The sequence below is a fragment of the Desmodus rotundus genome, chromosome 6, assembly GCF_022682495.2.
Source record: "Desmodus rotundus isolate HL8 chromosome 6, HLdesRot8A.1, whole genome shotgun sequence".
Lineage (NCBI taxonomy): Eukaryota > Metazoa > Chordata > Mammalia > Chiroptera > Phyllostomidae > Desmodus > Desmodus rotundus.
This window is the reverse complement of record NC_071392.1, coordinates 130,334,680-130,357,993: the sequence shown is the minus strand read 5'-3', so window position 1 is coordinate 130,357,993 and position 23,314 is coordinate 130,334,680. Positions and strand designations below refer to the sequence as shown.

Genomic DNA, 23,314 nt, shown 5'->3' with positions numbered 1-23,314 from the left:
TTAAAATACATAAAGTCAGATATTGAATTTTTTAATTTGCTGTGTTCTTATAAACAGAATTTGGAAAACTCTTTTAACCTTAGAAGACTTTTTTAACCAGAGAAGAAGGCGCACCCCTAAGTCTGAGTCAGACTTATTCAAATCAGACTTACTCAAATAACTTGAGCAGGTATGCTAACTTCTCTAACCTCAGTTTCATTACTGTAAAATGTGAATCATGATAATTCCAAATTGAGAGGATTGATATAGCAACACAATACATGTAAATCACCTAAGTAAAGACTCAATATTAACCAGAAAGCCTGTTAGAACTTCTTCAACTCCTTCTAGTTACCTATATGGCCTTTAGGTAATGGAAGGTTATGGATTAAAGAAATCCATACAACTTAAAACTTCTATGTGAAACAGTAATTTCTATCTGTTCTCTGATGACCAGAACTACGGATTAAAAAACCATATTGACATTCCCATGACTATTTAAATGGTTGACTAGCAATGACAAGCAGGAATACAAAGAATAAAGGTCCTCTTTAGCACAATTAAGATTCAGTTACACTACTACCTCTTGCCATTCTGCTAGGCACAACCCACAGTGCTGAAAACTGGGGCCTATGGGGTGAACTAACAGGCTTTGTCCTAAAATTTGTCCCTCTCCTACACAGCAATCTTTGATAAGTTCAAAATGTCTAGAGCTGCTGGGTATAGTTTTATAGATGGTGCCTTGCTTAAAGGGTGCTTGGACCAAGACAGTTTTAATTTCAAGGAATGTGCCTGCAGAACTTCTACAGTTTGAAGGAGTGCCATCTGCTTGTGTCCTGAGGCCACATCACCCAGAGGAAGCACCATTATGTAATTTGCACAAAGTCACTCACTATACAGGCTATCAGTGACCTGGAAAATGTTCCAATTTAATTCACTGCCTTAATACACTGGTCCATTCCCCCAAAACGAGAGTGACTGTTAAATTTACAACCAATTTCCAGTTATAGAAGTGCTTCATACAGACAATGGCTTTGAGATAGCCTGTGCAGACCAAATAGCAATTTTACTAGCTGTGAATTAATTTTAAAGAGTTCCACTAAAACAATTTTATGGTTATACCTTACTTTGTGGGATAAAAATTCACTCAATAACAAACTCTATGAAATATTACCTACACACCCACCAAAATAAGAAAAATCAAACCTTACAGAAAAAACATCTTAATGGCCAAAGTGGATTAGATATAATAAAATCCAGCTACTAAAAATAATCAATCTCATTCAGATCTTATTTTATAGATAATCCTAACTGCGTTTGTTAATACCCAGTTTGCCCCAACAACGAGGCAGGAACTCAGAAAGGGAGGACAGGGACACTGGGAACAATAAAAGTTTTATAATCCTGATAGAGAAAAGTAATACTCCCCCCTCCTTCTTTCCTCAAAAACACTAGCAACGTAGGGATAGTAGGCACAATGGGCAAATAACCCTATACCTTTACTGTTTTCTTTCAAGAGTTTTCAATTTCCTTCAGGATAAAATCCATGCCACATCGTCAAGCCCTTTATGCTCTATTTCTCTAGATTCCTTTCCCACTTCTCCTGATACATACCCCTTAATTCTAGTCATGTACAATTCCTTGTGATTCCCTGAATACACTATGTTCTCTTGTTATGCTTTACCTTCCTCCTCTTCACTTGGTTAAGTACTCTAGGGTTCAGCTCACACATCACCTCCTCTTGGAAGACAGCTCTTACTTGGCCCCTCAACACCACCTCTAATCCTCCAGTGTTATCTAACACCATGATTGTCTACTGGTTGTCTGAGATGTATTCCTTAAGTGAAACAACTAACTCTCAGTATCTTTTTTTTAAAAAACCTATTCTACCTAAGAATTATCATCTACTTTTCCAAGTTTAAAAAAAAAGAAACTGATTACCCCTTAAAATTGTTATGAAATGTACTATTATTTTCAAGATATTTAAGCCATTCTTTGTTACAATTCTTGAACTTATATCAAGCAAAAATTTTTTCACTTTAAAACTTTAGTGTTTTGACTTCCAAATGGGGTCATGGCAGAAGAGGGGTAATAGCATGTATCCCCCACTGCCAACCACAGGGAGTGCTATTCCAACTGGAGTTGTGGAGTGCCTTCTATAGACTTGAATCAAAAATTGGCAGTCATTTGGTAATAAGCAGGTTGGATGCCTAAAGCTGCTTACGCTGTGGAGGAAAAAAAACAGGAGAACTTTCACATCAGCACAGCACCCGGCAGGCCATGCTCAGGGTTGAGCCTCACAGTCAGCTGGCCTAAGGGCCAAACTCCCATATAAACAGGACAATAGCAATCAAGACCAAACTATAAAGGAGGGCCCACATCATCCACAACAGACTTCCCTAGAGCATCCAGCTCAAGAGCTCAAGGAGACCACATCACTGGGTCCCACAGAACACTTATTACAAAAGGTCACCCCACAAAAACTGGGAGTCATATCAGATCTATCTAGTACATAGAAACAAATACAAAGAGACAGCCAAAATGGGGAGACAGAGAACAGGCCCCAAATGAAACACAGGAGAAATGTCTAGAAAAAGAGCTAAATGAAATAGAGGCAAGCAATCTATTAGATAAAGAGTTCAATGCAATGGTTATAAGAATATTCAAGCAACTTAGTGAGAACTACAAAAGCATGTAAAAAGACATAGGAGACATGGAAAAGAACCAGTTGGAAATGAAGAATACCATATTTGACATCAAAAATACACTAGAAGAAATAAAAACACACTGGAAAAGTAAAAAGTAGACTGGATGAAGCAGAGGATTAGATCAGTGATTTGAAAGACAAGGTATTAAATAAAACCACCCAATCAGAGCAGCAAAATGAAAAAAGAAATTAAAAATGAGGATAGTTTAAGGGAACTTTGAGACAACATGAAATGTAACAACATCCACATATAGGGGTGCCAGAAGGAGAGAGTGAGCACGGGATCGAGAACCTGTTTGAAGAACTAATGACTGAAAACTTCCCTAACTTGGTGAAGGAAAAAGATAGACTAAAAGTAAAGGGATAGAAAAAGATATTTCATGCAAATAGAAATAAAAAAAAAAAAAGCTGGGGTAGCAATACTTATATATCACAAAATAGACTTTAAAACCAAGGTTACTGTAAGAGACAGAGGAAGACACTACATAATGATAAAAAGAGCAATCCAACAAAAAGATGTAATTCTGGCAAACATTTATGCACCCAACAAAGGAGCACTCAAATATTTAAAGCAAATCTTGAAGGACCTAAAGAGAAACATTGGCAGTAATGCAGTTATTGCAGATTTTAACACTTTATTGACATCAATGGCTCGATCTTCCAGACAGAAAATCAACAAGGAAACAGTGGCCTTAAATGACACACAAAGATTTAATTGATATCTTCAGAGCGTTTCATCCCAAGACAGCAGAATATACATTCTTTTCTCTTTTCAAGTGCACATAGAAAATCTTCTAGGATAGACCACATGTTAAGACACAAAATAAGTCTCAATATATTTAAGATGATTGAAATCGTATCAAGCATCTTCTCTGCCCATAATAGTATGAAACTAAAAATTAACCACAAGAAAAAAACACATACAGTCTGGAGGCTAAATAACATGTAATTAAACAATGAATAGGTTAACAATAAGATCAATGAAGAAATCAAAAGTTACCTCTAAACAAATGAAAATGTGAACACAACAACCCAAAATCTATGGGACACAGCAAAAGCAGTCATCAGAAGGAAATTCATAGCATTACAAGTCTACCTCAGGAAATGAGAAAAAAACCCTCAAACAATCTAACTTTAAACTTAAGAGGGAAAAAAAAAAGCCCAAAGTACAAAGAAGGAAAAAATAAAGATCAGAGCATAAATAAACAGAACAGAGTCTATGTAAACAATACAAAAGATTAATGAATCAAGAGCATGTTCTCTGACAACATAAACGAGACTGACAAACCTTTAAGTGGACTCATCAAAAAAGAAGGAAAAAAAGAGGACCCAAATAAACAGAATGAGAAATAAAAGAGGAAAAGTAAAAACTGACAGCAAAGAAATACAAAGGATTGTAAAAAAATACTGCAAACTATATGCCAACAAATTGGATGATCTGGAAGAATTTATCTAGGAAGATAAATTCCTAGAAACACAATCTTGCAAAACAATCAGGAATAATCACAGAGTCTGAATAGACAGATTATAAGTAGTGAAATTGAAGCAGTAATCAAAAAACTCCCAACAAATCAAAGTCCTGGACCAGCCCTTGCTGGTGTGGCTCAGTGGATTGAGTGATGGCCTGAGAACCAAAGGGTCGCCAATTTGATTCCAAATCAGGGCACATGCCTGGGTTGTGGGCCAGGTTCCCAGTGTGGGGTGTGTGAGAGGCAACCACACACTGATGTTCTCTCCCTCTCGTCCTCCCTCCTTTCTCCTCTGTAAAAATAAGTAAATTATTATTTTTTTTAATGTTAAAAAAAAGTGCTTGGGGAAAAAAAAAGTCCTGGGCCACATGGCTTCATCAGTGACTTTTACCAAACATTCAAAGAACTAACATCTGTCCTTCTCAAACTAATCCAAAAAATTCAAGAAAAGGGTAGACTCCCAAGCTCATTTTACAAGGCCAGCATTATCCTAACTTCAAAAACCAGATAAAGACACTACAAAGAAATGAAATTATAAGCCAATATCCCTGATAAATACATAATAAAATGCTCAAGAAAATATTAACAAACCAGATATTGCAATACGTCGTAAAGATCATACACCATGATCAAGTGGGATTTATTCTGGTGATGCAAGATTGCTATAATATCCGCAAATCAACAGACATGATACACCACATAAACAAAATGAAGGATAAAAAGCTACATGATCAATAAACAGATGCAGAAACACATTTGATAAAATCCAGCAAATATATGATAAAAACCCTCAGCAAAGTGGAAGTAGAGGGAAAAAACCTCAACATAATAAAGTCCACATGTAACAAACCCACAGCCAACATCATATTCAATGAGCAATAACTAAGTGTTTCCCACAAGATCAGGAAAAAGATAGGGATTTCTACTTTCACCACTCTTAGTCAACACAGAACTGGAAGTCCTAGCCGCTCATAGCAATTAGACAAGAAATAAAAGGCATCCAAATTGGAAAGGAGGAAGTAAAACTGTCATTATTTACAGATGACAGGATATTGTACATAGAAAACCCTAATGACTCCACCAAAAAGCTACTACAGTTAACAAATGAATTTAGCAAAGTAGCAGGATACAAAATTAATATTCAGAAATCAGTGGTACTTTTCTATACACTAATAACAAATTTTCAGAAAGAGAAACTAAGAAAACAATCCTATTTGCCACTGCAACAAGAAAAATGAAGTACTAGGAATAAATTTAACCAAAGAGGTAAAAGACCTATACTCGGAAAACTATAGGACATTGATGAAAAAAACCGAGGAAGATACAAACAAGTGGAAACATATACCATGTTCATGGATTAGAAGAATTAACATCACTCAAGTGTCCATATTGCCCAAAGCAGTCTATAGATTCAGTGAAATTCTTATAAAAATACCAATGGTATACTTCACAGATCCAGAACAAACATTCCAAAAATTTATATGGAACCAAAAAAGACCACAAATAGCCTCAGCAATCTTGAGAAATAATAAAGTTGGAGAGATACCTGGTATCAAACTATACTACAAGGCCACTGTAATCAAAATGACCTGGTACTACCATAAGAACAGACATACAGATCAATTGAACAGAACAGAGAGCCCAGAAATCAACACACGCCCACACGGTCAATATTTGACAAAGGAGACAAGAGCGTACAATGGAGTAAAGACAGTCTCTCCAATAAATGATGTTGAGAAAACTGGATAGATACATGCAAAAAAAATGAAACTAGACTACCAACTTACACCATACACAAGAATAAACTAATATGGATTAAAGACTTAAATGTTAAGACTTGAAATCATAAAAATTCTAGAAGAAAAACATAGGCAGTAAAATCTCGGGTATCTCTTGGAGCAGTATTTTTGCTGATATGTCTCCTAGGACAAGGGAAATATAGGAAAAAAATAAATGAGACTGCATCAAACTATAAGGCTTCTGCACAGCAAAGAAACCATCAACAAACTGAAAAGGGAACCCACTGAAAGGGAGGACATATTCACCAATTATACATATGTCAAGGGGTTAATTTCCAAAATATATAAATAACTTATACAACTCAACTCCAAGAAGACAAACAATCCAACTAAAAAATGGGCAAAAAACCCAAATAGGACATACAGATGGCCAACAGTAATATGAAAAGATGCTCAACATCACTAGCCATCAGAGATATGCAAATTAAAACCATAATGAGATATCACCTCCCAGAGAGGCAGGCAGAGGCTGGGTGGAGGCAGGCAAAGGGGGGGAAATGGGGACACTTGTAATAGTGTTAACAATAAAAAAAGGAAAGGAAACGTTAGGGTTTTCAGGGGGAAAAAAGCAAAAAACTTCTAAGCAAATTTTATTGATCTCTCTTGGAATATTTTGGTCCTGATGAAATCTGCTATTACTGTCCTGAAGATAGAGAACTTCACTCCTCTGAAATATTGTTTGCATATATTTATTATGATTCTGTTTTTAGACTCCTCTTAACTGACAAGAAAAAAACCTGTAAAGATGGAAAAATTTCACACTACTTGATTTTTAAGTGACAACTCACTGTTATCAACCTCATCATGGAAACATGAATGTCCTCTTGATAATGATAAAGTTAAAAAATTTTTTTCTTTTAGCTATAATTGATGACATTCATTTTATGTGTATAACATAATGATTCCTTAATTATATAGATTGCTAAATGACCACCATGATAAGTCTACATACATCACCATACATAGCTACAATTTTTTACTTGTATTAAGAACTTTTCAGATTTACTCTTACCAACTTCCAAATATTCAATACAGTACCATTAACTACAGTCACCAGGCTGTACATTACATCTCCACGACTTATTTATTTTATAACTGGAAGTTTGTACTTTTGACCATCTTCACCCATTTTGCATATCCTCTGCCCACTGCCTTTGGCAACCACCAATCTATTTTCAGTATGTATAGGTTCAGGGTGATTGTTGTTTTGGAATGTGTTTTGTTTTTAGATTGCTCATATTAGGTAAGATAATTTGTTGTCAAGTTTTCATTTCCTTTTGATAAACAACCAGAAGTGGGGTTACTAGAGCATACTGTAGTTCTATTTTTAATTTTTTTGAGGAAAGTCCATACTGTTTTCCGTAATTGCTGCACCAATTTACATTCCCACCAACAGTGCACAAGGGTTCCCTTTTCTCCACATCCTCACCAATACTTGTTATTTCTTGTCTTTTTGATGACAGCCATTCTAAAACATGTAGTTAATATATGACAAAGAAGTCAAGAATATACAGTAAGGAAAGGACAGTCTCTTCAATAAATGGTGTTGGGAAAACTGGACAACCGCACGCAAAAGAATGAAACTGGACACCAATTTTACACCATACACAGAAACTGATTGAAAATGGATTAAAAACTAGAATGTAAGACCTGAAATCATAAAATTCCTAAAAGAAAACACAGGCTGTAAACCCTGACATAGGTCTTAGTGACAATTTTTTGGGTCTGACACCAAAAGCAAAGGCAACAAAAGCAAAAAATAAATGAGTTGGGACTACAACAAACTAAGACACTTATGCAAAGCAAAAGAAACTATCAAGGAAATGAAAAGTCAACCTAAAGAATGGAAGAAAATACTTGCAAATTGTGTATCTGGTAAGGGGCTAAGATCCAAAATATACAGAGAACTCATACAACTCAATAGCAAAAAAAGACATTCCAATTTTAAAATGGGTATAGAATTTGAATAGACATTTTTCTAAAGATGACACACAGATGGTCAATAGGTACATGAAAAGGTGCTCAGCATCAATAATCACAGGGAAATGCAAATCAAAACCACAATTAGATATCACCTTAACGCAGTATCCTTATCAATTCTTTCTGCCCAACATATTCACACAATACCCCATCTACCCAGAATTGTGAAGCTGCATAATGAATGGTTACTTAATCAATACAAGCTCTACTTCATGTTCTATTCTAAAAGTAACAAACACATACTTTTTATTGTTAAATGTGTCTGATAGGTGAGCAGCACTTAATTTCAGGGCAACTGCTATTTCTGCTTTCAAAATTAGCAGAAAGACACAGAAACCACCTAAGTGTCCTTGACTGATAACTGGATAAAGAAAATGTGGTACATATATATTGGGTTGGCCAAAAAGTTCGTTTGGTTTTGTCTGTAAAATGGCTCTAATAGTGCCTAGTTGTCTTTAACTTCATTCGACACAATTTTGCTAGACCATATTGTGACAGTTGTCTTATCAGTGAACATTAAAAAAAAACCCCAAAAACTACTTCCAGTCAAGATGGAGGCGTAGGTAAACATGCCTCACCTCCATGCACAATAGGGAAATACACAACTGGACTACAAATTAAATAAGGCCCACAACTGTCAGAAAATCGAGCTATGTGGAAGTCTGACAACCTAGGACTTAAAGCCACATTCATCTACATCTGTAGGAGGGGCAGAGACACCGAGAGGCGTGGAGAGGTGGAAAGGCACTGAGATGTGTGGAATGCTGAAAGGCGAGGAGAGATGCAGAGATGGGAACAGGCGGTCCCACATCCACAAGAGGTGGATAAAAAATGGGAGGATCCTTCAAGAAGCAAGGGATCCCAGCCCCAGTCCAGACCACACAGCCCAGGGTTCCAGCACCAGAAAGATAATTTCCCATAATTTCTGGCTGTAAAAACCAGTGGGGTTTGGAGCAGTGGAAGAAAGTGCCAGATTCTCAAGAGCCAATTCTCAAAAGACTCCTCTTAAAAGGCTCACAACAGACTTAGGACTCACACAGACCCACCCCCTCTGGGATTCAACACCAGGGCAACAGCTGGAAAGACATCAGTGACATACAGGGCCGGGGGTCAGGGGGGGAGAGTGAAGAGTGCTGGTAGACTGCTTCCTCCTGGGCAAAACTCCAGAGGCCAGGCTGTGGTATTGTTCCCTCTCAAAGCCTTCCCCAACACAGAACAGAGTGGTAACATAGCTTGCCGCACTCTGATGATTACCTAAGCCTCTGCCTCATACAATTTAACAGGTGCACTTTTCTACCAGAAGCCACACTACTAAGACAGAGAGTCAAAGCAGCTCTACCTAATACACAGAAACAAAGACAGGGAGGCTGCCAAAATGAAGAGACAAAAGAAATATGACCCAAATGAAAGAACAGAACAAAATTCCAGAAAAAGAACTAAATGAAATGGAGATAAGCAACCTATCAGATGCACAGTTCAAAACACTGGTTATCAGGATGTGCCAGGAACTCATTGGGTACTTCAACATCATAAAGAAGACCCAGGAATGAATGAAGGTTGCATTAGGTGAAATAAAGAAAAATCTACATGGAATCAATGGTGGAGAGGATAAATCTGAGAATTAAATCTACGATTTGGAACATAAGGAAGGAAAAAGCACTCAATCAGAAGAGCAGGAAGAAAAAAGAATTAAAAAAAAAAACAAGGATAGAATAAGGAGCCTCTGGGGCATCTCCAAATGTACCATGCCCGAAGGAGGACAGGAAGAGCAAGAAGTTGAAAATTTATTTGAAAAAATAATGAAAGAAAACTTCCTTAATTTGGTGAAGGAAATAAACATATAAGTCCAGGAAGCACAGAGAGTCCCAAACAAGATGGACCCTAAGAGGACCATACCAATACACATCATAATTAAAATGCCAAAGGTTAAAGATATAGGAAGAATCTTAAAAGCAGCAAGAAAAAAGCAGAGTTATCTACAAAGGAGTTCCCATAAGACTGTCAGCTGATTACTAAAAAGAATCTTTGCAGGCTAGAAGGGACTACTGGCAAGTATATAAAGTGATGAAAACCAAGTGATGAAAACCTACAACCTAGATTACTCTGTCTAGTAAAGCTATCACTTAGAATGGAAGGGCAAATAAAATTCTTCCCAGACAAGGCAAAACTAAAGGAGTTCATCATCACCAAGCCATTATTATATGAAATGCTAATGGGAACTATATAAGAAAAAGATCAAAACAATTAACATTAAAATGGCAATAAATTCACAACTATCAATAATTGAATCCAAATAACAAACTAAGCAAACAAGCAGAACAGGAATAGAATCATAGGTATGGATATCATTTGGAGGGATATCAGCTGGAAAGGGGATGGGGAAGAATGGGAGGAAAGGTGCAGGGATTAAGAAGCACAAATTTGTAGGCACAAGATAGACTGGGGATGTTAAGAACAACATAGGTGATGGAGAAGCCAAAGAACTTATGTGCATGCCCCATGGACATGAACTAAGGGGTGATTGCTGGAGGTAATGGGGTAACAGGTAGATGGGGGCAAAGTGGGAAAATTGTGACAACTGTAATAGCATAATCAATAAATATATTTTTAAAAAATCAATATTGGTGAATTTTTGTGTAGCCATTTTAATATTGAAGATGAAAGAAAATACGCAACATTTTCGGTATATTATGCCTTATTATTTCAAGACATGTGAAAACCCTACTAAAACACACACAAAAAGATTTGAGCAGTGTATGGAGAAGGTGTGTGACTGACTGAACATGTCAAAAGTGGTTTGTGAAGTTTTGTGCTGGACATTTATCACTGGATGATGCTCCATGGTTGGGTAGACCCACTGAAGTTGACAGTGATCAAATCAAGACATTAATTAGAAACAATCAATGTCCTACCACATGGGAGATGGCCGACATCCTCAAAATACCCAGCTCAATAAAATTATTGGTGAAAATAAAAAATTAGTATTTTATTTTACGGAAAAATATTTTTGGCCAACCCAATTTATGGAATACTACTCGGCTTTCAAAAAGTATTACCATTTGTGACAACATGGATGGATCCTGAGAGTATCATGCTAAGTGAAGTCAGAAAAAAAAGACAAGAATCATGATTTATCCCTTATGGGAGATATAAAATAGAAAGCAACACTGAACAAACTCACTCATATACACAGACAACAGCATAGTGGTTACCAGAGAGCAAGGGAGGTGGGAGAATATAAAGAGGGTACTGGGGGTTGAATATATGGTAATGGAAGGAGACTAGACTCTGGATGGTGAACAAACAATGCAATATACCGATGATGTACTATAGGATTGTACACCTGAAACTTAATTTAACCCTAATAAATTTAAGTTAAAAAATGGTGAATTTTACTTTATGTAAATTATTCTGTATGGAAAAATTATACATCTTCATTACTTCTAGTCTTTATTTCAAGAGGAGCAATATAAAAATATTCTATCCTCCTTTGAGAAAGATCATTTTGAAACACAATAAACTAAAGCCACAATTTTCAAATCTTTCATCTCATGGCACATACTAAAATTCTGTGGCACACCAAAAATATATTTTTTGCCAGTCTGACAAAAAATAGGTATAATTTTGATTCATTCATGCCAGACAGCTATTGTTATGTTGGCTGTTGTCATTTTTTAATTTGACAATCTAAAGAAAAAAGGTCAGTGCCCTGACTAAATAGTCAGGAATTGCATGTTTTAAAAATTCTGTGGCATACTGGTTGAAAACCGCTGAGCTAAAGGTAAAATATTTCTCCGTGGTTTAACGATTTGGCTTCTCTCTGCATGATTAACTGAAGTATCAGTGAACCTAAGATAGGAAACAGATTTGATGTTGCTGGTTAACTGACCTAACTCTGTTCTATGGTCACATGCAGTTTCTAAGCCCTACCAATTCCTCCTTAAATGTGTATTTCAAATCTATTTCTTCTCATTTCCTCTTAAAGTCTCATTACACTCCCAAGACTAAAAGTCTTCACCAATTCTCAAGCACCTACAAGTCCATATTCATTAACAGAGCATAAAAAACCCTTTATCACCCAAACTAACCTACTTTTCCAAATACATCTTCCACCACAGGCAACTGTATTATTCACTCATACCTTTCAGAATGCAATTTGGCCATTTTTATCAAGAGCCTCAAAATAATCCAAACCCTCTGACCCTTTAACTCAGCAATTCCACTTCAAGAAATTTATTCTGGGGAAATAGCCTTCATAATACTAAAGGTCAGACAACCCAAATAAATAAAAACAGCAGAACTGGAAAGGAAATTATAGTGTATCTGAAGCAGAGTGCAGCCAAGAGGAGGGCCCCAAGAAGGGATTTATGATGGGGTCCAGGACTCGGGGTGTCCAGGAAATATTAGAAAAATATATATAGGATGTCCTCACCCCCACAAGCTTGAGGGGGGGGGAGGGACACATGGAACAGGGCCATTCAGAGCTGTTTTGGGTAGCAACAGCTTTGCAGCTAACACCTGGCACGGTTATTTAACATATCTATAACCTTTAACTGGTTTCATAGATATGTTAAATAGCTGTGGCCCTGCTTTGAGCCAGGGGGATGGGCGTGACTTCCACCCAAGATGGGACTGGGAAGCAACTCCTCCTGGTTACAGGGCCTGCGTGAGAGCTTGGAGATGATTGGCTCCATGCCATGGGGCCACACCTGCCCAGACTTACTATGGCAGCTCAGTAAAGCTGGAAGAATACGGGGATGCTGGCAGGTGTAGCCGACTGTAGGAGGAGTCGGAAATGGGGCTGCAAAGGAAGATGGGTGCTGGGATTTAAACCTAGGCGCGGCAGCCATAGAAGGGGGAGGACCACAAGGTTTTGGGGGAGAAGAGAGTAGACCACGCGGCTCCGAAGTAAAATAGGGGGAAGACCATGCGGCTCTGAAGTAAATAGGGGGCCACATGGTTCTGGAGTGAATAGGGGAACCACGAGGTTCTGAGGGAAAAGGAAGAGGGCCATGTGGTTCTGAAGTAAAAAGAGAGAGAACCACAAGGTTCTGAGGGGAAAGGAAGAGGACCACGCGGTTCTGAAATGGGGAAAAGGACCACGCGGTTCTGAAGGAGAGTAGAGAGGACCATGTGGTTTTGGAGTGCTTCTTTTTGCCACGCGGCTTAGGCAGCAGAAGAGACTTTGCCAGGAAGAAAAGGGGAGAAAGGACTCTTGCTGGTGGGCCATGAGAAGGTGCCACATGGCTTTGGATTAACTGGAGATCGCAGCAGCCACACAGCTGATGATGCCGGGAGCCTGAATCACGGACTTCTACTTCTTTTCCTGAGACACGGTACCCCGGACTGGGCACAGGGAGAGGGAAGGACTGTGCATCTGTGGGTGTTCTAGAGGACTTTAGTATCTTATTGAAGACATTAAGTCATTACTCTTAAGTTTGTGTAACTTTTAAATAAACAATTCCTTTCCTTTTCACCAGTCTCTGGCATTGAAAGACGTCTTTCCTCTAGCGGCGGGCATTTCGAACCTAGCAGGTGGGTGTGGGGGAAGGAACCTCCAGAGACAGAAAGGGGGAATCCTTTCTATAATAATTTATCGTGAACCCCCCCCCCCCCTGCTCTGTAGCATATCCACAAGATTGTTTCTGATCCATCCATTAAAATCCTGTTTACAGAAAAGTTTTTAATGACATGGGGATATATTTATGATGGTAAGTGAAAAAAAGCTAGATATAAAGTTTTACATACAGTGTAATCTCAACTATGTAAAATAGTATAGGGAAAAGAAATGTTATGTCTAACAGTGGGGATATAAGTGATTTTTATCTTTTCTCTAGTTTTCTGTATTTTCAAAGTTTTCTGTGATGAGCCTATTTTCAAAATTAGACATTTGAACAATAAAAAATGGCAAAAAATGAGATATATAAACTTTGCTATTTTGAAGAATTATGCAAATGCAGGCAAAGATTTATGCACAAAGATGACAGCATTACTTAATACACTATTTAAATTTAAGAAGAGAATAAATTAATATCATCACTGTATGTGCAGGATATCATTAAACATTTTAAGTATTCTTAGTTAATTAATTATACACACATTATTGTACATACATGATGCGGATCCCAGCTCGAGGGATCCATGTGTTGTGGCAGCAATGGACAAATTCACACACACTACTAAAATCCTGTGGAGAAAAGGGACGGCATGGCCACTCTCTAAGTGAGAGAGAGGGTGAGAGGGCTGGAGAGGGCCGGAGAGGGCCCGAGAGAGTCCAACCCCTGCCTGGACAGGTTTTTATTGCTTTTCTGGGCACATTACATCCAGAATGGTCCTCATTTACTATGCACAGGTTCACCACAGGTGATTACCTTTTAAGGACGACAAAGGACAGAACACTGCTAATTACTTCAAAGAGAAGGGTGTTAAAACTCAAGGGGGAAAGTGGTTGAACTGGTTACAGTCCATACTTGGGAGGTTTAGACTTTAGGAAGTTAAAGATACTCAGTAAACATTTGCTGCCTCAATCTAGGGTGAGGGAGTTTTAGCAAAAGCAAGCCTCATAGCAGCCTAAGTACAATGCAGGCCTGATTCCCCATGGGAGAACCTGTCCATGGGCGTGGGTCCTGTGTGCTGGAGCTCGAACCCACTGGATTTTCCGAGTGGGAGCTGGGCTACATTTCCCATGTGTGGAACAGTTCCCTATATATACATTAACTATATCAATAGTTAATATAAAATTCATCAATTTAAAAGTGTAAACTCAGTGGGTTTTAGAATACTCACCAAGTTGTAATGTACATCTATCACCAGAATTTAATTTTACAACATTCTGAACACTCCCAAAAGAAACTCTACTCGTGAGCAATCACTCCTTTTTCCCACTCTTAACCCACCCAAGACCTAGCCAACCACTAATTTACTTCCTATTTCCATGGATCTGCTTACCCTGGATATTTTATGTAAGTGAATCATATAATAAATAGTCAGGGTTTTTTTGGACTGGCTTTTCTCACTACAGTTCATCCATGTTATATAGCATGACTCAGTACTTCATTTCTTTTTATTGCCAAATAATATTCTATTGAATGAATATACAACATTTCACCAATCTAATCATCAGTGGGTGGACATTCGGGCTATTTCCACTTTTGGTGTATTATGAAAAATGCTACTGTCAACATTCATGTGTAAGTTTTTATGCAGACAGATGTTTTCATTTTGCTTGGGTATATATATAATTAGGTATTAAATTGCTAGGTCACATGGTAACCCCCAAGTTCAACTTCTTAAGGAACTGCCAAATCGTTTTCCAAAGTGGCTGCACCATTTTACATTCCCCCCAGCAATGTATGAGGGTTCCACCTTCCCCACAGTCTTGCCAACATTTTGTTACTTGTGTCTTTTTTAATTACTGCCATCTTAGTGGGTGTGATGTAGTCTTTAGTACTGACATCTTAGTAAGTGTGAAGTATCCCATTGTGGTTTTGATTGCATTTCCTAATAGCTGATTCTGAGCATCTTTTGGTGTGCTTATCAACCAAGTGCATTTCTGTAAGAAATGTCTACTCAAAGCCTTTTGTCCATATGATTAGGTTGTCTTTTCACTGTTTAGTTATAAGAGTCCTTCGTGTATTCTGAATAGAAGTTCCTTGTCAGGCATATGATTTGCTAATGTTTCATCCTCCCATTCAGTGGGTTGTCTTTTCACTTTCTTTGATGTAAAAAAAAGTTAATTCTAATTAAGTCCAATTTACCTATCTTTCTTTTGCCACTGAAGGTTCTGCTGTATTGCCTAGAAAGGCCAAGAAAATTGACCAAAAACACTGCCTAAATCATGTTCACAAATATTTGTGCCTATGTTTTCTTCTATAAGTTATATATTTTTAGCTCTTACATTTAGGTCTGTAACATATTTTGAGTTAAATTTTCCATATACTATGAATCAGGGATCCAAATTAATTCTTTTGCCTGTAAATATCCAATTGTCCCAGTACCATTTGTTGAAGGCACTATTCTTTCCCCCATTGAATTAGCTTGGCACCCTTGTCACTTTGGGATATGGAAAATACATAATATAAAACTGTTACAGATAAACTCAACTGTGTAAGAAAAATCTGTAGTGGTAGTCGCCAGATAATCACTTTCTCCCTTATCTTCATTATAGTACTTATTATCTGCAATTTTCTTATTCAGTTTGTTTTTTTTACTTATTTGTTACCTGTCTCCCCCATTATAGCGTATACATCACAGGGACAGGGACTTTGTCATGTGTAAGCAGAGCCTTAACATCATGGGTAGGTTATGCAACATAAAATGAAATGACATATAGCCCTTGCTGGTGTAGCTCAGTAGACTGAGCATGGGCTGCGAACCAAAGGGTCTCAGGTTTGATTCCCAGTCAGGGAACATGCCTGGGTTGTGGATCAGGTCCCCAGCATGGGGTGCGTGAGAGGCAACCACACATTCATGTTTCTCTCCCTCTCTTTCTCCTTCCCTTCCCCTCTCTCTAAAAATAAATAAATAAAATCATTATAAAAAAACCCATACTCTAATCAATAGCAATAAGCATATAATAAAGACAAAAATAAAATTAAAAAATAAATGAAATGATATATAATGAAACCAATTTTAACACAAGCTAATTGATATAAACAAGAGTTAATTAAGTTCCTCAATCAGCATTAGAATGAAATGACATTAAATGGGGACCTGTTGTACCCGGTTCCTAGAAGACACCTAACAATCATTTATTGAAAGAATGAACATATATTTAAAATGCCATGGAAGAAAATATACCAAATATTAATACTTTGGTTGGAACTGCCATTACAACTAAATTTTTTCTTAATGTTTTATAATAAAACATATATTATTAATCAGATATGAAGTTAAAGTTATTTCAAAGATTTGTAATATTTCTGGATCAATGTGTTACTCCTCGAAGTTCTAAGAACCTCAATTTTTGCCACTAATTTTATTTTAGCTTCTTTTATAGGTCCCCAACACAATGGCACCACCAACTCCTCAGTAGTCAGGACTAAATCTTGGGAGTTATCCTTGATGTCTTTCTTTCAGTACGCCACACATCTAAATTATCAATAAGTACTGTCAGCTTTAACCCCCCAAATATACAGTTGATCCTTGAACAACATGGATTTTAACTACAAGGGTCCATTTACAGAAGTATTTTTTCAATAAATACCTTTACTGTCTTCGATCCACAGTTGGGAGTCCACAAATGCAGTGGGTTGACTGTATACACTGTTCTACATCATTTTATATATAAGAGACTTGAACATCCATGGATTACGGTATCTGAGGTGGATCCTGGAACCAATTCCCCATAGATGCAAGGAGTAGTTAAGTTTGGGGGGAGTCAAAAATTATATGTGGATTTTCAATTGTGCAAGGGTCAGTGTTCTTAATCCCCGTGTTGTTCAAGGGTCAACCATATATTTAATTACTTCCCCATTAACAATCTGAATCGAAGCTACTACACCATCAGTTGCCTGAGTATCAGCAACAGTCTCTCAATCAGTCTTTGTACCTGTTTGTACTTCTCCATACATGAACCACAGGGATAAATCCCATCCCATCCCACTACTTAACACCTTAACACCTCCCTACCACCACAAACCCAGTGGTTTCCTGGGGTAGTCAGAATAAATTAAAATTAAAATTCCTAGCTTTGGCCTAAAGGTTCTTCCTGTTCTAGCTCTTGCCTACAATCCATTTCCTACTCCTTTCACCTCTTTTCAGTGAATTCTAGCTACACAAATCTTTTTTGTCCCTGCCGTATTAAGCTCATTCTCTTCTCAAGGACTTTCTACTTAGGGAGTTCCTTCTGCCTGAAATGTTTTTCACATGGACTGCTCTCTCTTACCACGAGAGTCTTAGCTCAGATGTCACCTCCTAAGAGGCTTTCCTTAACAATTTAGCTAAAAGCAGCCAATTCTTCTAATACTCCTTATTTATTACCCTATTTCCTTTATACCACTTACGATTATCTGACATGTTATCATTTTTTCTTTTCCCCTACATTAGAATATAATTTCTACAAGGAAAGGACTTTGTTTTAAGTACTGTATCCCTAGTACCTGGATCAGGTACCTTGGCATATCAAATTTCTCAACTATTTACTGAATAAATGATTGTTATTTTAAAACCTGAAGGAAGTGAAAAACTGTATTTGATTCTTCATTAATTACTTCAGGAAAAATGTTTATTCTTTAAAAACTAAGAGGTATTTTTTATCAAGAATCAAGTCAACTGACAAATCAAATAAAAAAGTTGGTCATAAACACATAATGATTCCAAGTAAAATAACATTAAAGAAGTAATAAAACTATTGGAAACATGTTCTAATGCACTCCTCCCACCCATTTCATTTTACCTAAATCACTAAAGCCTGCACTGGTGTAATCAGAATATAAAGAAAAAAAAGACTGATAATCTAATTAGGACCCAAGGTTGTTTAATGTTATTATGTATCAGGCACTGCCTTAAATTAGTTATAGGCATCACCCAAATTGCTGTGATGCTAGGTCCTACGATCATTCCACATTTGGAGGAATGATGAAATTAAGGCAAAGAACAATGAATGCCTTATCTAAGGTGATACAGTTAGTAAGTGGCAGAACCAAGATTCAAAAAACCTAGGTAGCCCAACTCTGAGCCTATCCTCTTAACCATTCTTAGTATAATTTAACAGGAATGATAACAATATCTACCTCACTGGGTTGCTATAAGGACCAAATGAGATAAGGCAACACAATGCCTGACAAATAGTAAATACTTATAAGTTATCTAAGACAGCACTCTTTCTTTCCAACGCTTTTCTATGGTTCAGGATGCCTTAATGAGCACCCAATACCATTCAATTTCATTTTTTTTAAAGATCTATTTTTTAAAAAGATTTTATTTATTTATTTTTAGAGAGAGGGGAAGGAATGGAGAAAGAGAGAGCAAAACATCAATATGTGGTTGCCTCTCACATGGCTCGTCTGGGGACCTGGCCTGCAACCCAGGCATGTGCCCTGACTGGGAATCGAACTTCAATTTAATTTTTAAAAGAAGAAAAACTCTTATTTTTTAGTAGTTTCTGTATTCCAGAGTTATTTTAAAGGTACTTATCTCAATGGATTTTCACATGACTCAAATTAAAATGCAATGCAGTACACAAAGGGGAGCTATTATTCAATTTACTAGTTAAAACTCCATTTCCATTGCATTAAAAAAGCATGTAGGAATAGAAAGTATAAAAATTAATCCATCTTCATGGGAACCTGTCCCTGTCATAGTTAGAAATGTCCTCTTATTCTTTTATTCATGTTCATTCAGTAACCTATGTTGTGGGCCTACTATGAGAGAGGCATCTTGGTACTTAAATATATAAACCCTCTCTTAGGTGCTAATAGCCTAGTTCCACAAAACATCTTAGTGCCATAAAAGGAATTCAGGCTTGCTGCTGGGAGTTGTTGAGGTTGGCGGCATAGGGCTGCTGGTCCTCAGGCAGAGCAGTCATGACACAGAAACAAATTTACTATCTGGACAAATACGACGACGAGTTCGAGTACCGGCTTGTCGTGTTGCCAAAGGACATAGCCAGGCTGGTTCCTAAAACCCATCTGATGTCTGAATCTGAATGGAGGAATCTTGGTGTTCAGCAGAGCCAGGGATGGGTCCATTACGGTCCATGAACCAGAGCCTCACATCTTGCTGTTCTGGTGGGGCGGCCAACTGCCCCAGAAGCCAAAGAAATGAAGCTGAGGAACCACCTTTCAGCCTCAAGCTTTACAGAGTTGTCCCACTTGCTAACATCTTTCTGATAAAATTATTGTGTTGCCTTCTTGTTTCTCACTTTGATACTTAAAGGGTGTTTAAAATATACTTGTTTGATGTGCTGGTGACTGCTTTGCTTCTTGAGCAGAGCCAACAGCACCACAACCCAGCCAGAGGAGTGCTTTTTGGGCTGCAGCCTCTGCTGAGTATGACCCCAGAAACATGGTGAGCTCTGTATTCAGCAAAACACACTTGGCAGATGGAGGAAGCATCTGAGAATAAGACCATGGCTGTTACAGGGATTGTGTAAACTTGCTGTTTTGTTTTTTTCCTGCCAGGTGTTGTATGTGTAGTGATTTGTGATTTATGTTTCAATGTATTGGAAACTTTCCATTTTGTTCAAGAAATCTGTTTTATGTTAAAAAGCCTTGAATAAAGAGGAAGTTTTTTATAATCTAAAATAAAAAGGAATTCATATGCTCTCTTAGCACTGTTTCTTAAACATGTGCGGAAATGCAGAGAATTAACGCCTGTGTTGGTTGATATCCATACTAACTTTCCCTTACAAATAGGCCAATCCACAAACTCTGAGGCTAGTCCATTAAGGTGGCCCCTAACCACACATGGTTTAGTGAGTTCATTAAATGTGGCTAATGTTGCTGAAGAACTGCATGACTAATTGTATTTCATTTTAATTAACTTAAATTTTAAAACTGATTATCAATTCCATTACTGGAAAACTTGTAAGTATGCCCAGAACAACTTAGGTATGTGAATCTACTTTTTCAACAGTAAAATTTAAATCTAAATACATATGAAATATTTCTAATGAAAATTGAGTGTTTCAATTGACATGCTGTAGGTGTAAAATAGACTGATTTCAAACAACTTGTATAAAAAATAGAATGTAAGATGTCTTGTTAAATTTTATATAAATTAAATGTTGATATACTTCAGATATAGTGAGTTAAATAAATTTTATCTTTCTCTTACTTTTTTAATAGGGCTACTAGAAAATTTAAAAGTACATGTGTACCAGGGTGGTGAACAAACAATGCAATATACAGATGATGTATTATAGAGTTGTACACTTGAAATTGATAATACTTTTATTAACCAATGTCACCTCAATAAATTTAATAAAATTTTTTAAAAGTACATATGTAACTCATATTTTATTTCTATTCAATAACACTGGTCAAAAGACTCCTTCAGCTTGCTAGGGAGCAATCTTTTAAGTAAATGGTTGAAGCTCTGGAGCCCTATGGAGTTCTCAAATCACTGAAGCTCTAGCAAGTTGAAGCAGTCTTACTGGTATTTGCCTGTGCTTTAGTTTTAGCTCTAATACTACATGAAAATACCACCACCAACAAAAATGTGCCATGTGAAACCACTTTAAAGTAAACACAAATTACATTCAAATTTGGCGATTTTCTGAAAGCAAGCCAAGTAGGAATATGGGTAGGAAATTATTGTTTATTTTCTGTAATAAGACAAATGGGAGTAATACCCTATAAGGTAATGCAGAAATGCTAAAAGGAGTAAACAATACTCCTTCGATATGATCCAAAAGCACAAACACCAAAAAAAAAAAAAAAAAAAAGATGAGCACAAACACAATGACGAATTCGTTGTTTGTTTTTTTAATTCTTACCCAAGGATATGTTGATTTTAAGAGAGAGAGGAAGGGGATAGGAGAGAGATTTTATACATATATAAATATGGAGAGAGATATCAATTGGTTGCTTCCCTTAAGCGTCCCAACCAGGGAAGGAAACTATAACCTAGGCATGTGCCCTAACCAGGAGGAATGCAACCTTTTGGCATACGAAAAGACGCTCTAACCAACTGACCCACGTGGCCAGGGCTAACAAATTAGTTCTAAATGTAGGTTTCCTGCTACAGTATGCACTTAAGTGTCTACCTTTCAAATGCTCATCCTGTGCCCTGTTGCAACAGAACAGAGCTGTTTGATGCTAGCTTCCCAGGTTAAAAAAGGCCAAAATCTCAGCTTTTTCACACCTTCAACTACAGATGAAAATGTGAATTTTAAGAATTTTAAATGCATTTTTACTTAATTGCTTTTTAAAGATCTACATAAATATTGATTCCTAAATTTTAACACACCAAAGCAAATCACATAAACATTACCACGTCAACTACTGTGAGACTTCATCTTCAAGAATTAAAAATCACTCCAGACTAAAAACTATTCAACTCTATGGGGGTCCTTGCACAGAAGATTCCATGATGACTGTAAGTAACAGGATTGTCAAAGCATTACTAACATGAACCAATTTGATGTTTCTTTTTCCATACTTCTCCCAATGTAAAATTTCAAGAAAAATAAATAGGAGATAGTTTTCAGAAGCACAATTTCAAGTGAAATCACTTCTAACATTAAGGCAAAAAGGCAGGGACAGAAGAAAAGCTGGCATTAAAATATTTCTGCAAGTGTTAGGTGTAAATCTTCATGGACAATCTAGAGAAGAATGTTATGCTACAAGAGAAAGAAGCTCAAGATACTTCAGTAACAATCTTCTTCTATTTATTTATTATGTTCTATGGTTTACATACGCAAACAGCAAATGCTACCCTCAGAGAGATTGCCAGTTGGGTTCCAGACCACTGAATAAAACTCCAGCCATAGTCTTTTTGCTGGTGGAGGGTCTTGCCTTTAATTTGTAAACAGTTCAACATATATGAGGTGCGATAATGCAAAGCACAATAAAACAAGGTATGCCTGTATAGTAAAAAGACTAGGCCTAGTTTCTCAGAGACTAGAGAAATGCTCTATAGATAAAAGTAACGCATATACATAATTATGTTAAATCCATTTTTTTTTTGCCCTGGCTGGTGTGGGTGGCCTGAGAACCAAAGGGTTACCAGTTAGATTCCCAGTCAGGGCACATGCCTGGGTTGCAGGGCAGGTCCCCAGTTGGGGGCATGCAAGGCAACTGATCCACATATGTCTCACGCATTGATGATTCTCTCCCTCTCTTTCTCCCTTCCCTCCCTCTAAAAATAACTAAAATCTTTTTTAAAAGTCATTTTTCAAAAGTTTCAAGATTTTTTTTTCAAATTTCAAATATGGTATTCATCTCACAGTATCTTAATTAATGAAAGAAAATATAGTTACTTATAAAAACACAAATGTTTACAGTTTTCCTGTATATTAAGTTAAACACTATTTTGATTTAAACCAATTCTATTTATAAAAAATAGTCATGGTTATTTGTTTTGTTTTGCTTGGGTTTTTTTGTTGTTGTTGTTAATCGACTATTTTTCAGAGACCTTTTAAGTTCACAGTAAAACTGAGCATAGAGTTCCTACATAGCTTCTGTGTGTGTGTGTGTGTGTGTATTTTAACATTTAGGCTAGACGAATTGCCTAGGAAAAAGAAAGGTATAAGGTAAAGAATGTTAATGTTCATGGTCCTTGACAAAAATGGAACTCTATCCTAGATTACTCAGCATTCTACCACTACCTGGTATCTAGAAATAAGAGAGAGTAATGAAATTTCCTACTTAGCAGCTTGAGAGGCTTAAAAAGAAACTAGGTGCCGAAAAAGAATAGAATTAAGTCTTCTGTATGCA

At 37.0% G+C, this 23,314-nt stretch overlaps 1 protein-coding gene and 1 pseudogene across 1 annotated transcript in view; one reads left to right on the top strand and one right to left on the bottom strand.

The window, feature by feature from the left end:
* The window catches only part of DSTN (destrin, actin depolymerizing factor), a 47,291-nt gene that overhangs the window by 19,310 nt on the left and 4,667 nt on the right, over nt 1–23,314 (bottom strand). The gene's annotated exons all lie outside the window — the stretch shown is intronic.
* On the top strand, nt 19,419–21,297 carry LOC112303603 (cyclin-dependent kinases regulatory subunit 1 pseudogene; annotated as a pseudogene).